The sequence below is a fragment of the Lagopus muta genome, chromosome 1 (genome assembly GCF_023343835.1).
Source record: "Lagopus muta isolate bLagMut1 chromosome 1, bLagMut1 primary, whole genome shotgun sequence".
NCBI classification, from domain to species: domain Eukaryota; kingdom Metazoa; phylum Chordata; class Aves; order Galliformes; family Phasianidae; genus Lagopus; species Lagopus muta.
In genome coordinates, this window is record NC_064433.1 from 60,936,252 (window position 1) to 60,952,064 (window position 15,813).

The 15,813-nt window shown below is 43.9% G+C and overlaps 1 protein-coding gene across 1 annotated transcript in view; it reads left to right on the forward strand.

Annotated features, from left to right (window-relative positions):
- Positions 1 to 15,813, forward strand: part of LOC125691273 (cat eye syndrome critical region protein 2) — a 91,652-nt gene that overhangs the window by 37,359 nt on the left and 38,480 nt on the right. The window contains exon 2 of the mRNA XM_048940444.1: positions 9,100 to 9,194. The gene's annotated coding sequence lies outside the window, so the exon portion shown is untranslated. The remainder of the gene's footprint in view (positions 1 to 9,099; positions 9,195 to 15,813) is intronic.

A 15,813-nucleotide genomic window follows, 5' to 3' on the forward strand; every position in this document is an offset into this window, starting at 1 on the left:
GAATTCCTGTGGGTCCTTGCCTCTTGTCTCAGCTGCTCCCAGCAGCCACCTTGGTCACTAGGCAACGCTTCTGGGTCCCCATTGGGTTTTCCACCAGCATCCTCTGGAAGATGAGGGCTCAGTGGAGCAAGGCAGGTCTGTGCATTGAGCAGGAATGCTGCAGGATTTCTGTGGGAGCTGAGCGGGTGGCTGGGAGCGCGTGCTGGATGTGGGCTGGGGAGCAGTTGCTGGGGGAGGGATGCGTGGAGCTCAGTCAGGGCTCTAAAAGCACAGGGGTGCTGTTCCAAATACCTGATGGAATACAGATGTTGGACAGGGCTGGAGGTAGAGTTGGAGGATTGAAAGAGGTAACTCGTCGTGTAAATTCTGCAGTAACACGCGTTAAAAAGATGGAGGAGTTGTGCAAGGAGCATGTTGCAATATTCAACAGATTTGGGACACCTCTTCTGGTGACAAGTCTGTCTCCTAGGATTTGCAGCTCACATTCAGACAGTAGCATCTGTTTCTTACAGTAACTTAAAACTTGCTTAAAGCCATTAATTTTTGTATTAAAGCTCATCTGGACTGTGCAAGCTTGGAACAAACTCACAGACTCCCTCAGGCAAGCAAGAGGATGCTTTTGAGTATGCAGAATACTGCTAAGACAGGTATCAGTGCAAAGAGGACTATTAGTTATATTTCCACAAGCTGATAAGCAATAGAATACATGTGCATTTTTAAAACGTATTCTTAGGCCTGAGCCTCTTGCAAACAGGCAGTTTGTGTATCTGCAGGGCTAACTGGCCGCATCATTTGAATGGATATCAGTAGCAAATTGTGTCTCTGAAAGTTTTTCTTTGCTAAATTAACAGCAAAAGGCTGGAACTTGGATTTCAGTGTACCACCACCACAAAATTCATCTTTCTGCTATGTGCAGTTGTAGGAATCCATGAAGTACCTGTGCATAGCTACCAGGCTCTCTCCAGCTGTTCTTTTGTTTGACCCAAAACGAGGAGGAAGAATTTTTCGCGCCGATAGCACTTTAAGGCCAATCTCCCCGCTGAGCCACAAGCCAGGGTTTGTTTGCACTGGGTACTCTGTGGACTGCACTCAGCAGCTGAAGGGGAGTCAGAAGAATGGCTGGCTGGGGAGATCAGATGAAAGAGAAAAGCAAGGCTTTACGGCCTTTTTTATCTTAATGCATTTCACCGTTTCATCCTGCTTTTTCAGGCAAGGTTGAGCAGAGACCTTTTCCTCATTCAAAAGCCAGGCTGTTGTTTTCATTAGGGGGGGCAAAAGGGATGTCAGGGAATCACCTGAATTCTCAGAGGACAATCTGCGCTTTTTGTTTGTTTCAGCACACGAGAATAGAGGTTTTTCACAAGGTGCTTATCTGAGGGCAGCTCGTAGCACCCTGGTGGGTGAGGGGAGCCATGTGAAAAGCCAGAGCACCGCTGTTCCCTGGTACAGGAAAGCTTTGATGGCTCGAGTGGGAAACAGCTGCATAGCTTGGATGCCATGCTGCATCAGCAGTGTGTCGTGGCAGAGAGGAAATTCCCAAGGAGCTGTGGATGATGTGTGGGCTAAAAAAGTGGAGGCTGGCAGTAGGTATGTCATTGTGGAGGTATCAAGAGTGTTGAAAATTCCCTTTAAAAAGTTATTTTCTCAGTAAGTCTTGAGATCTCTGCATAAACTTTCGCCAAGCAATCCATTCCAGATTTTGGCATTCATCCTTTCTCTTCCCGGTGCTCATGCTGAGCAGATGAGCGCAATGGCCAGACCTAAAATGAGGAGCATCTACAGTCTGATCTCATCCTCCCTTGCTGCCTTTGGCTGGAGTGGAGGAGGAGCTTTGAAATCGGATTATTACTTCGAGCCCCTTGGCTTTGGAGCTACAGACTGTTCACTACGTTGCCAATGGGCTTAAAAGCTTAGCAGAACTCCCACTAGGTGCCCAGGAAGCCTCTTACCCTCGGAGGCGGTGACATCGCAGGATCAGCTGTTCCTTATTTATCGTACAGCAGAATCATCCGGGGAGGTGTCTCATGAGCCCAGTGATGTTGTTTCCAGAAACAACATCAAGAGCAGGTAGCCATGCTGATGCTGTGCCTGCCCACGTGATTGTTCTCAGCCAAGGCACAGTGTCAAACAGTTGCTAAAATTGCTTGGCTTCAGCCTCTGCTAGTACTTAGTAAATGGGAACATCAAACCCAGTTTTTGTGAAGAAATAAGGGTTGAAGGTGTCTAAAACACCCTCAGGGGGACTTGTAAGCCTAAAATAGTAAACTCTACTAGTAAGTTAGCAATCCGAATCATACCTGTGCAGCTTCCAGGAGAGACTCTTCCTAGGCAGTAATAAATGGTATCTTTCCTATGGAGAGGAAAACAGGATGCAATTCAAATGGACTTTGTTTCCTCTCATACTGTTGTCTTTGGAGGTTATTTTCAGCTAGAGGAGTTGAACTTGTGGCTTGGGCAATAGTGGTCATCTATTTTATTGCAGTGTTCATTTGTTTTGGTGGGTTTTATTGTTTTGGTTAGGTTTTTTTTGGAGGGCATGATCCCAGTACTGTTTCCATAGAAGGCATGGACTCCTGATTGGAAATGTAAGCACACCAGTGTTGAGCCTGCTTTCCCTAATTGCCTTTCATGGGCTTCTTGGAAGTCTTCCATGAGGTTTGCAAGAGGTCAGCAATCCATAGGCTGGTGACCAGTTCAGCTGAGGCTGAAATTTCTGTCTCTCTACCGTGTAAAGTCAGCTCAGTGCCCAGTGTGATGCCTGCCCCTCAGCCAGCATAACTGGCTTATGGTAAATGATGTAGATTATCTGCTCTGAAGGAAAAGGGGATTATTTTGAAAGGGAGAAATGATCCTTTGGAGGGAAATAGCTCAATCTCCAAATGCTTTGTCTGCTAATAAAACTGCTCAGAAAGAAAGGTGATGGCAGTGGCATCAAGTGTCAAGCCTTATGGTGCTCTCTTAGCTTCGCCACAGAGTGAAGTATGCCCTTGGTAAGGATGCTGGGCTTTGTGATATTTTCTCCATCTGTAAAATTGCTCCGTATGTGGGTGTGTTCCTCCCCTTCCTTCACAGGTGCTGTAAAGCTTCATTAAATGTTTTAACAATGCTTTGATGCTCTGGCATGAAAGCTACTCTGGAGGCATAAAATACTAACGTCTAACTGCTAAGCAGAAATGAATCACTTGTTACATCAGAACTTCAGATGCGCCCTGTCCATCTGAAAGGGTACTTTGTCGGGGAAGAAACTGAGTGAGCAGCAGTTTTACATCTAAATGCTGACAACGCATAAAATTTGTAACAAATGTAGTTCTTGTCCCAAATTGGTTACCCTGCAGGCAAGATGATCTAGAAGGAGAGGAAAGTGTTATTATCACCAGTAGGCTGCCATGGGTCATGAGGGAGAAGGGCTGATCATTCTGAAATCTCTTTTCAATACAGTTTAGCCACCCAGTGTGAGCTGCTCACATTTGTTTGTACTGCACAGCAGTGAAAAATCCCAGTTGCAGAGCAAGCTGCAGCGTGCTGTGTAAACAGGGGAGGGTCCCTGTCCCCAAGGGGAGATCAGAGGCAGCAGGTTAACATGGATGGGAGTACAGGAAGACACCACTGTTCTGGCTGCAGGGTAAGCGACAGCACAGTGGTCTCGGTTCACCAGCAGCCTGGTGCTTGTCCTGACTTTTAAGCATTCAGGTAGAGAGGCTATAGAATGACAAAAAAGCAGGGTTTGTTTATAAACCAAGCATAGAAAGTTGTACCATGACATTCATCAGCACTGCAGAGCATTTTTATTTTGAAACCTACATGGGCCAGAGTGAAAGGAATTCAGTGTTTGTGTGGTCCCATCCATAGCCAAAAGGGGCTGCTAGGAGAGAGGAAGACTTTTGCTACCTGCACTGTTAGCACCATGGAATTTTGGTCTTTGCAAAGGGTTATAACATGGAGGCAATACGATAAATTCTCCATGGGTTTCTGCTTATAACCATCTCCCTAGTATAAAGCTGTCATCTCACACCTCTGCTTGGTCCTGGCATAACATTATGTCCATTATGTCCCTATTTACAACAGGCTTGAAATAGCTTTCAAAAACTTCTTACAGAAAGCTGAGGGAAGGACTAGAGGTATCAGAAGGTACCGACAGACATTAAGGACTAATCTGAAGAAAGAAGAAAAGGGAAGCCCTTTGCTGCTCCAGCTTTTTCCCCTTCCTGAGATGACAGTCCCTTTCTAAGTGTGCATATTTTCTCCTCCAAAAGGTGTGTGCTTTTCACCTTGACATCTCAGATGCTGTGCAGAGGTTGCTGCAGCAGTGAGTGTCACTGAACTCCTTCACCTTGTGCCCCTGAAGCTACCATAGAATCCCAGCTCAGCTTATGGTCCCCAAAAGCCAAGGTGAAGATGATGATGTTTCTTTGAGGAAAACTGCCAGTTCTTCCCATGATGCAAATACAGACTGGAAAAGGCAGGGGCCCTGTTCACATAGGGAACCATAAAGTCCTGGAGCACTACACAGAGAGCCAGGCATGCAGCCTACACCATTGCCTCCAGGATTGGGGCAGCTGGGAAGAGAACACGAGGCTGTAGCAGTGGTGGTCCTAGCACTGCAGAAATAAATATCAGCTCTATTGTTGCCAAGCTGTCTGTTAGGGCTGGGGAGTTGTGAGATATGCGGTGTGTGAAGCTGGGAGTGTAATCTCCTCTCAAATATTTGGATAACGGTTGGTGCCTCCAGTCAGCCACTGAAATTAAGATAATGTGGCTGGGAGACTCCATCAGGACCAGGAACTGTAGCTGCTTTCTATGGCTTTACTGCAACCATCTAAACCCACCTCTGCATGCACTATAGGGGCAGAGCACAACACTGTTTGCCACTTCAAACTGGCAACCTCAGTAGAGTTCATGTTTTCAACCTTTACTTCTATACAATGGCAGCAATCATATGTGGGGAGAGCATGACAATGGGCTGAAGAAAGTGCCCTGGTTGCTGAGGAAGATGATATCTGAAGGGAGCTGAGTACATCTCAGGGGCCAAGCGTGTTGACAGACCCAACAGGCTTGTTCCCTTTGGTCTGGGACTGCATCTTGGTTTTTGTTGCGCTGACCTCTTGTTGCTTTGGTTGGATGGACTGGATGTGCTTTGCAATGGAAGGAGGATGCATTTGCTGCACTTCTTGGCAAGTACCAGTGAGGTGAAGAAAAAGTCCTGGCTCCATTTAGCAGTAGTGTTGCAGTTTCTGTGCATGAGTTAGGGCTGGCTCAGCACGGCCCACGGGTGGCTTTCGGTGATCTCCTAAACCCCTCAGCAAAAGCCTGTTGAGTCACTTGGGAGCAATGCAGTAGAAAGCTGATAACAGCAGCAGTCTAGAAATAGATCTGAAGGGATTGGGTTTTTAAACTGGTGACTAACTTGGACAAGGCTTAGCCAAGCTTGAACTGGTTATGTCCCATCAAATTCAGCCACAGATGATTCAGCTCCAGTGCAGAGCTGAAGTCTGCGTGGTCCTACATCTCCATGCTGCAACACATGCTGGGCCTCCCTGCAGTTTTGGAGCCCATCTTCTAAAACTGGAGCCGTCTTCTGAAACGGCCAGGGGCCAGGGGCCTAGTGAGGCCACCTCCCAGCATGTCAGGAGCCACAGCCCACCCCTGCCCGCTCCTTTCCCAGGGAGCAGAGGAATGGGTTCATGGCCTCTCGCCCAGCCCGGCTCACCCCGCTGTGGGCCAGCGCTCCTTGCAGGCAAGGTGGTCACCCTTGCTCCTGCGGCCGCTTTTTCCCAACAGCCACTGCATGACTCAGAGGGGATTTAGTCAGGGCTGGGGGAGGGAAAGACGTTAAACAGGCTTTTCCCTAATGAGGTGTGACGCCAGCTGGAGAGGGGGAGAATCCTGCTTTTCTCCTGTCTCTTGCTCTCTCCAGCTACCCGAGGAGGAGGAGATGTGTCCCCCCCTTCCTCTGCTGATTTGCTGCCTCTTCTGTTTCCTTTCTGTTCTGTCCCCAAAGCATTTTGGCAAGGTTCAGATTTCTGCGCTCACAGCTCAGTGCTCAAAGAGAAAAGGGAAAAACAAAAGGGTTGCAGGCGCAGGGGGGAGGGATGGTGGCAGGGAGGAAGCCCAGAGCCCGTCTGGAGCACAGGGATGGGCGCCCAGGGGCAGGCCCTGCCATGAGGACTGAGGCTCGGTGGCCTCTTTCTCCTGGGAGTCCCTTACCCTGCTTCATTCACCATTCTGTGGACTTTGTGGGCTGCTGGTGGAGGGGAGGGCTGGGAAAACAAGGTTAATTCGTCCTCCTCCACAACCTGGGCTGAAGCAGTAGGTGCAAACCCAAGAGGATCCCAATTCTGTGATCCAGAAATGTTGAGATCTACATGTTACGCTCCCTGGTGTTCCCACAGCACCTTGTGCATGTGGGGAAAGCCCTGCACTCAGATGTTCTGGGGCAGAAAGCATTGCACCTAGGTACAAAATGGTGCTGAACTGAATGGGGCTCAGAAAGCTCCAGGGAGACCTTGCTGTGGCCTTAGAGTACATGAGGGAGCTTACAAACATGAGAGAGAACATTTTACATGGCCTAATAGTGATAGGACCAGAAGCGGGGAGATTTAGGTTAGATGTTAGGAACAAATTCCTTATTCAGGAGGCAGTGAGGCCCTGGCACAGCTGCCCAGAGAAGCTGTGGATGCCCCATCCCTGGAGTGTTCAGGGTCAGGCTGGATGGGGATGGGGCTCTGGGCAGCCTGAGCTGCTGGGTTGCAGTCCTGCCCATGGCAGGAGTTTGGAACTGGATGGGCTTTAAAGTCCCTTCCAGCCCAAGCCATTCTGTGCTTCTATGATTCTCTGACCTTCCACTGGGAAAGTACATCTCGCTACTCCTGCCCTATCAAAAGCAGCAACCCAAGAGAAGTAGACCAGAGCTTGATAGACAGTATCAGTATCTTTCTCCAAGGCTTTACAGGACAGCATGTCCTTATCTTTTTCCTGGATGAATGGCCACCCCGGACAAATAACTACTGCAGAAGTGACCAAGGGGAGGCAGGGGAGGCTTCTCCACCCTGTGTGCCCATCCTCACCCTGCATCTCAGGAATGTCCCTTATCTCCCTGAGTGACCCGCAGGCTCCCAAAATGTAAAGGTCACTGCTGGGCCTGGAGAACAATCGCTTGCAATACAGGACTATCTGAGGGGATTGTGGCTGCTGTTTAATGAGTGCTAGTCAAACAGCAGGCTGAAAGGGCTCACGGGAAGCAATTTAAATATCCCTTCCTACAAAAGGCTGTCACATCCCAGCAAAGGCAGGCTGGTGACTGACGGCTTTAGTGCACAAGTGTACTATGGGTGAGGGAAAGGGGGAGGGATATCCTCAATTGGAGGCTTACTGTTTTACCCTTTCCTCTGACTCCTCACATTTCATTTTTTACAAGGTCCCTGTGATAACCTACCTGAACATTTCTGGAGGTGTCTTAGCACATTGCATACCTTTTTTTTTTTCTTTCTTTTTTTTTTTTTTCTAAGTTATTCTTCTCCTCTCAAGTGTGTTTTGTTAGAGGGCAGATGACTGCCAAAGTCCTTCACAAACAAAATAAGTCAATGCCTCCAAAATACTAGCTGATTACCAAGAGAATTCACTTGGTGATTATTATTTACATAGCATGATTGCTGTTTATATAGCAATAACATCACTCCATCTGAGTGATGGCAAGCAGTAACTGTACTTTCTGCATCAACTTCTCATTAGGCAGAATAGTCATCTTGAGGCCAGAACTGAGATTCCTGGGACATTTTCTGTCTCGCAGCAGGGATGCTGTGTTAGGCTTAGGCTGCCCCTTGTTCTTTCTCTGCCTCAAGATTTCCTGTAATAGATGTGTTTAATACATTCTTCACAGGGCAGGTGTCAGGCTTCTGCTTATGAAGCACTCTGGGTACTCTGCCAAAGGTAAATAAGAGTAGTGTTCATAATGAAAATATGCTATTAATACATTTCCACTAAAAAAAAAAATCTATAAACAGCATTTAATCTGCAATCTATTATCAATAATTTTATTACTGTCATTACTGAGGTCTAATAAAAAAGCATTTTTCTTCTTTATTGGGTAAGTGCCAAAGTGTTTATCCTTTATTCTCTGGTCATTAACCTTTATTCTATGGCCATTAGCTTAGCCGTTTGTGTCTGTGGAGTAGCATTCAAGTAGGAGTTTGTATGCAATCCATTATTTACTCTGAAACTCAAAAAGAATAGCTTCTTATGGCTCCGTTATTTTTCAATATCGAATCTTGTTGCTAAGTTAACTGCTGATGATCACTCTAGTAGTAATTGGATTTTTCATACTGTGAGTAATTTTCTGGAAAATGAACACAACTGTAGCTAACTCAGTGACATTTTGAAAGTAAAGCTTGAAATCTCTTGGTGAAAAGCACACGTTTTGCAAACAATAAGAGACCAGGTGATCGGTTGGACTAGACGTTCCTAAAGGTATTTCCAACCTTAATGATTCTATGATTCTGTGAAAATACCAAATATCTACATTTCAGAATTTTATCTTTTTTATCAGTGAGTTTATGCAGCACACCTTTATGCAACCTCTACTGTGCTGAAATAAGCTGTAATACTCTCCACTGCTCTGTCAGGGGTTGAGGGTTGAGGGTGGGGTCGTGAGGTTGGACATCCCTCCATTCCTTCTTTCTACCTTCTTGAAAAAAAGTGAAGAGAAATAAATTAAAAACAGGCATTTTGATTATTTTCTTTGAGGCATTTTTTTCTTGCTAGCTTTCAGCCTTTTCTGCCTTCCTGTCTAAAATTCCTCTAATTTCTTATTAGACCATAGCATCTTAACCTGACTGAACCATATTTTTCTGTTTCCAGAGGAAAGCTGAAGAGTGTCATTCAGTAAAACCCTTTCAAGGTCCTCATGTAAACTCTTGAAGTGAAGAAGTGGTAGTAGCAGTGTTCTTAATGATAGGGACGTTTGGCTTACCCAGCGTATGCCTTCCTCCTGTACATGTACTTTAGGCTGCTTGGCTCTTCTTGGTCCTGATAAGCTAACAGTATATTTTGAGGAATTAGTTTGATGGCTGGATTTTTTTTCTCTTTTTTTTTTTAACTCATTAGGAACTGGAAGCTGCTCTTCACAGGGATGATGTGGAGTTTATCAGCGACCTGATCGCCTGCCTTCTTCAAGGTTGCTATCAGCGCAGAGACATCACGTGAGTAACCTCGCTCCGTGGCTTAAGTGCTTTGCATGGGAGCTAATTAACAGTCACAGGGATGTTTCACAGCTTTGCAGTGATGACATAGCAGTGACCAGCAGTCACTAGCAATCAGGCTAGATTCTTCACTAAGTGGAAGGGAATTCCAGTTCTTCAAGGGCTGAGTTGCAGGTTATTGATTTGATGGGCCCATTGTTAAGCAAACTTCTTTGGGAGAAAAAAATATTCAGATCCCATGCAAATCTGTTTAATGTTCTGCTGTGGTGCTAACACATACAGAGAACATCTGCTTTTGTGTTCCAAACTCTTATTTGGTCAGTTTAGTAATACCACAGTAAATGTTTAAATCATCACACATTTGAGGGATGTGGTTTAGTGGGTATGGTGGTGATTGGTTGATGGTTGGACAAAATGATTTTAGCGGTCTTTTCCAACCTTAATGATTCTGTGATTCCATGTTTTCAATGTTTTCTATGCATTGCTTAGAATAAAACTTGCTGTTCCACAAGCCATTTCACTTGCATGGAAGACCCCACTGCTTTACAGAGAAAACTGTAATTTTCTTGGAAATAAGAGGAGCACTGGAAGCAGTTCAGTTGCAGAATGCTGGAAAGTGCTTTCACATGTCTCTGGATGTTGAAACATCAAGAGTACACTTCGTTAGTATCCGCGTAAAGTAGCCTTCTGAAAAGAGACTGCTGTCTCATTTCATCCATTTCATCCATTCTTTGGATGATCACTGCTCCCACAATGGAATGTGCTCCCAGTGATAACAGTGCTCTTTATTTGTTCTTCTACCATGAATCATGTTAATAAGAAAGCATAACTGAGGAGAAAAAGACAACTTGGCAACAGCTGCTGTTGCTTAGAAGAGGTACTTAGGCAAATACATAGGCATAACCACAGGTGCTTGTACACTATTTTTAATCAACTGATTATGTTTATGTGTGTGTGTATGTGTATATATGCCCCAAAAGTATGTTTTCTTGCACTGCTGCATTGCCAATGGGCCCATGTGGATTTTGGGACCTGAACAAGGCAACTGTACTGTGTGTAGTGTCTCTGAAAGAAATTGATGTGGTGAGAAGCTTGATCGTAAAGTGACTACAATAACATACACCTCCTTCATCAAAGTAGTCACAGAGCAATGTGCAATCCTGCTTATAAACATACCAAGTTTATTTGTTCGTGCTGGAAACACTGGAAGTGTAGTTCCAGTGTGTAGTTCAAGTGTTTTGCATGCCTTCAATCTGTTCACCTTTGTGAAACAGAGGAAGATTTGTCTTTGCTAAATTTGATGAAATCAGCATTCTGAGGTTCTCCTAAACTCTCAAGACCTAAGAGTGTTCACTTAACAGTTGCACTCTTTAACTGACTCCCCTTTCTCTGTTATTTTAATTAAGAAAAATCAGGCATGATTCATGAGTGAGTTGTTGGCACGCTGTTTGTCTTTTGGGGGGCTTTGCACATGTACACTGCATATTCACTCACATACAGTAACATGACTCACCTGGCAGCTCAGCAGTGTGTACGGATTCAATATTGTGTATAGGTACCAGTTTGTGTGCATGTAAATACAGGCTTGCTTAAGTCTGAGCTGCAAAAGATAATATGAGGTAATGCCACGGCAGAAAAAAAAAGTGGTAAGCCAAGCATGTTTTTGTACAGCCTAGTACCTTCACAACTGTTGCTCTCTCTATCTGCATATAAGAGGTGATGTGGGAAATAGAGAGCTTACACCTTCTCCAAAAGATTGTGCTAAGGAGAACATGAGATCCCTGAAGGGAAGCCAGCTCAGCCTTTCAACAGCACCTCCTGTAGAATGGGGCTAATGAATGGACAGGGGAATAACAAGAAAAGTATTTTTCCCAGGGGACCTGGGGATTGAAGCACAGCAGGAGCAAAGCATTGGGAATAGTGGAAGGGGAGTATGAGGAAAACTGGAATTACTGAACCTCTGGGAAGGAGGGTTCTGAAGCACTGCAGGAGAAGCAATAAGGAAGCAGGCTGGAAACAGAAGGAAAGGTGCCATATGCAAAAGGATGCTATGAATAAAGAAGCATTAAGATTCAGTCTAAACCTTAGGCTTAATCCTAGTCTAGTTAGTCTAATCTTAAACTGATTTTTAGCCAAAAAACTGTAGATAAATGAAAAATGATGGCCTGGATGTACTTAAACAAAGTTGACCTGCTGCTTGTTTTATGCTTATGCAACCAGCCATGGAGTATTTATTCAAAATAACCTTGTGTTTTTAAAGCCTAAAGTTCTCATTGTTCCTTAAGATTTATTTCTATCACCTTTGTTCCTTCTACTCTGAGCTCAAGAGCCTTGGCCAGTGCTCAGCTTTCCTAATCTACTCAGTTTGTCCCTAGTTAACGGTAAAGAATTGAGCCTCTAATTGACCTTTTGAGTGCTCAGTGGACAAAAATGTGCAAGTGTAAGAGGCAGAACTTGTGTGGAAGATGAGCTTAGATCTGTCTTCTTATGATAAACCAACACTCCGTATTTTTTTGTTACAGACAGGTAGGAGGTGTGTGTGTTGTGTGGGAAAAATCAGCAGTCTCATAGACCATCACAGTGGCATTACAATAGCAATTTCTACAGTCATTTGTGTTCTGCATCCTTCTGCTGAAGCTCTGAGCTGTTAATCTTTAGCCTGTAAACATTGCTTCCTTTTGCACCCATGAGGGGAAGGTAGGAGCTTGCTTTCATCCTCGGTTTGGGGCTGGAATACTGAGGCTCATGCACAAGATGCTTAATAAAACTTCATATAAAATGTCGTTTACCTGCTTCTCAGAGGGTTTTTGAGGTTTAATTAGATTTGTAGTCTTACCTCTTTGATGGCCAAAATGTTATCTGTCTATGCTTTCTCACAGTCTGTCTGGCAGTAGATTGCAGTCCTTGTCACATCTGTTTTGACGGCATGCAGAACTTACGGGTGAGCCGGGTTGCCTGGCTTTAATCATGTATCATAAAGGGGTATAAAACTGTCACATACCTTTGCTAATTATAATGTGCTCTCAATTAATTTTGGAAGTGGAACCTAGCTGAGAGCCCTTCTAACACACAATTTAACATAGTCTTAAGTTGATTTGCTTATTATTCGGGGGTTGGAGAACAAGATAAATAATTCTGTAGGAATCTGTGATTCTTGGTTTTTAAGTAGAGCACTGTGTTTTGCAGCTTTCCTTTGGTTTTGATATTCTTTATGACAGACTTGCATACGAGAGAGACTGTTTTTCACTCAGTTTGATGGTTAAGGAGTCTTGACTGTCTTGTAACTTACAACTTCCTTTAAGGATATAATTTCACTACTGCGGTTATTCAGTAGGATGCCATATGTTTGTCTCCAAATTGTTATTTATCATAATCACAACAGTTGGGAACACTCTTTGTTGACCTGATTCTTTACACATTAAGCATTGTAGAAGTACAGGACTTAGAAGATGGTAGCCTGCATTTCTGTTTTCCAGCATCTTTAGCAATGACCCAATAGCTGTCCTTGTTTGGCAACAGGCAGGCAAAGCACTCGCCCAGAACAATTTCTCTCTTTCTCTTCTCTCTCCCTTCTGATCCAAAATATTTTTGTGTCATAACCTGCAGCTTTTGTTGTTTTGTAAATGCTCTTAATAGTGTTCACGTAGCATCCGTACCATCTAAGTACTAACCATAGAATAACTGATACTCTTGAAGCCTTTTTCTATGATCTCTCTTCCCAGTCTTATGTTATAGGCACAATTTGGTTTGATGTCAGTGAGTTTACCCATATGTTTTTCCAACCTTTAGCATTTTTGCACAGACCTTGAAGTCTCTATATTTCTTTTAATTGTTTCAAAATGCACCTGCCTGGAAAGCAGGGAGTGGCAAGGTAGAGAACTCTTTATAGAATTTGGGGTTTGAGCAAATTTTTAGAGCTGTTTTTAAAAGCAGTCATGTTTGATTCAGAATCTCTCTGATACAAATTGGGCAGCTGCATAGTCCCTAGGGACTGCCACTTTACTTCCAGCAGGAAATGTGACTTGATGACTTGTATCAAGACAGGAAGATCAGAGCTTCAGCTAACAGCAAAGGCCACAGCAGGAGCCTTCTGCAGCTGTTTTAAAGTCAGAAGTGATGGTGTGACATGGATGTGTACACTCAACTAAAATAATCCAGAAAAAAACTCCCACTGTTCGACATTTCTTTAGGTGAAACAACAGCTCCGTTGTTGCATTTTAGCTACTTTTCAATACAATGGCATAAAAAAATTCAATGGCTTCATCGTGCTTCTCATTGGGAAATGTTTTACATGTCTCTTGAAAGAACTTTTTAATTACTTTTCTTATAACATGTGTCACTTTTTATTTTTTCAACATGGACAAAGGTGCAAGAAAGTGAGGAGAGGAACAAAACAATCTTGCAGCTCTTGCTGTGCCCCATGAGACTTTGCTTCTTTAATCTTGGAAGTCTGGTCCATCATGGTTACTGAAAATTAGATAATTGACTCACGGCACCACAGAAAGCCTTCGCTTACTCAAGAACCTCAATGATTATTCTTTTTTTTATTTGCCCTCCTAAAGCACTGGAATTTTTTTCTTCCCAAGTGGATGTTTTTTGTGCCCACCTTCAGTTCTTTCTGGATCTGTAAACTAACCCTGGAGTCTTTGGCCTGTAGTTTGTGCTTGCTTTGCTCTAATGAGGACTTTCCCTAACTCCCTCTCTGCCCTCATTTTTCTGAATTACTTCTCTCCTATCCTTATTTGAGACATTGAGACTCCCACTGTGATGATTGAAGAACTATATTCCCTCTCTGTTGAACTGACAATCCAGAATACTGCCTCTACTCTTACTGATTTTCTAATGCTTGTTCTGTAATCAGGTATACGAGTGATCACCAGAAAAAGATAAGGGATAATCTGAAATCGTCTTACCCATCTGGGCAGAATGCCTGCTTTTGTGTTTAATAGCTCTGACTATTTCACTTCTTGTTTTTGCTTTGTCATTTTCTGTTCACCCTTGTTCTTTATTCTATGTGGACTTTGTCTTTAAAGGGTGCTTTGGTAGAAATGCCTTCAGTAAAATGCTTCACATCTTGAAATTGCTCCTTTGCAGATGACTCTGCAGAGCTGCTTCCTTACAGAAACTGCTGTATATTGGTTTGGTGTAGGGAATAAAGTAGCAAATTGTCTGGGATAGCTGGTAAACCAGTGCCAGGTTTTCAAGCTCATGGATACTGTGATGAACCAGGCTGCAGAAATAGCTAAGCTGACGTACCATGACAGTCTGAATGGATCCAATGCCTCATGGTGCCATAATATCTGGGGATATCTGGGGCAGACAGTCTCAGCTCTGTCACGGCAGACCTGGGGAACAATACCTTTTGGAAAGAGTTTACAGCCAATGCTTGCACTTGTGCCAGTGACCTCGATTGCAACAACTGTTTCAATGGCCCAGTCACAAACCACCTCACTAAGTCAGAATCATATTCATGAGTGCCAAGTGAATATCAACAAGATCAGCATTATTTGGGGCCTGACTTTTAACAAGTGCTGCGTTGCTTATGTCGTGGAGATTGGTGGATGGCCTCTCAAATTGACCCAGTATCATCAAAGCAGGAGATATCTAGAGGGGGCGAGGGAGATGAAGTGGCTGCATTGCTCATCTTGCATCTAATATTAGTATTTATTGCAATAGTAGCCAAGCCACGCAAGGTGAGGCTTTTAAAGGGTAAAAAGTGGAAATGAGGCAGTTGGCAGGTTTTGGGAAAGGAAGGATGAGATTACAGCAGTAAAATAACATGGTCATTCAGTGATTAATGAGTAGTACAGTAGAATAAAATTAAAGAGAGTTTGAGTATAAATAAAGCTAAATAAGCGTCTTTGATTCTCAGATGGATAAAATGAATCTCTAAAGAAGAACTTGAAGAAAAGTTGGTTGTGTACTCTGGAAGTGCTATTCCACAGATGTGGTGGGAAAGACAGTGTGTGTGAAAACTGCATCATTGCCAGGGCAGATGGATGAGAGACGAATAGATTGGATAGCTGGGGAGAGGGAGTTATGCAAAGTATTGACAGGAAGGAATAGGTGGCTAGACTTGAAAGGCTGGATAAAGAACGGTCAGTGAAGGGCCCTGGAAACTGCAATGATGCCATAATGCTGCTGTCGTTGTTTCAAATATGAAATGGACAGCTGTGTGTTTAAGTTTTTGATATTGCAAACTAAATACTCCCGAGAGGGGGAAGATGGTGATGACAAGGAAATAAATTGAGAAAGCATGTGGAAAAAGTCTGATGTTCAGGCAGAAGGAAGCAGACAAAGAAAGAACAATGGAGAAAAAGGGACAAGATGTGGAAGTCCTCTCTATGTAAAACCTTTGTACTCACTTCTGAGTCTTGCATTTCAAAATAGTGATGTTCCAAACCACTGGTACAGGATTTTTGCTCTAGCACATCTGTGCTGTTTGGTCACCTCCTAGCACCTCAGTGAGGCTCTGAAACCAGTCTTTGGCCTCAGGATGAGTATTGGAGAAGTCATTTTCTGGAGCCTTTTAACTCCAGTGAGCTTGATGAACATCTGAGGTAGGTACTGACCAGCTATGAATCTACTACAATCAGTTTCTGTTCAAAATCATGTTTGC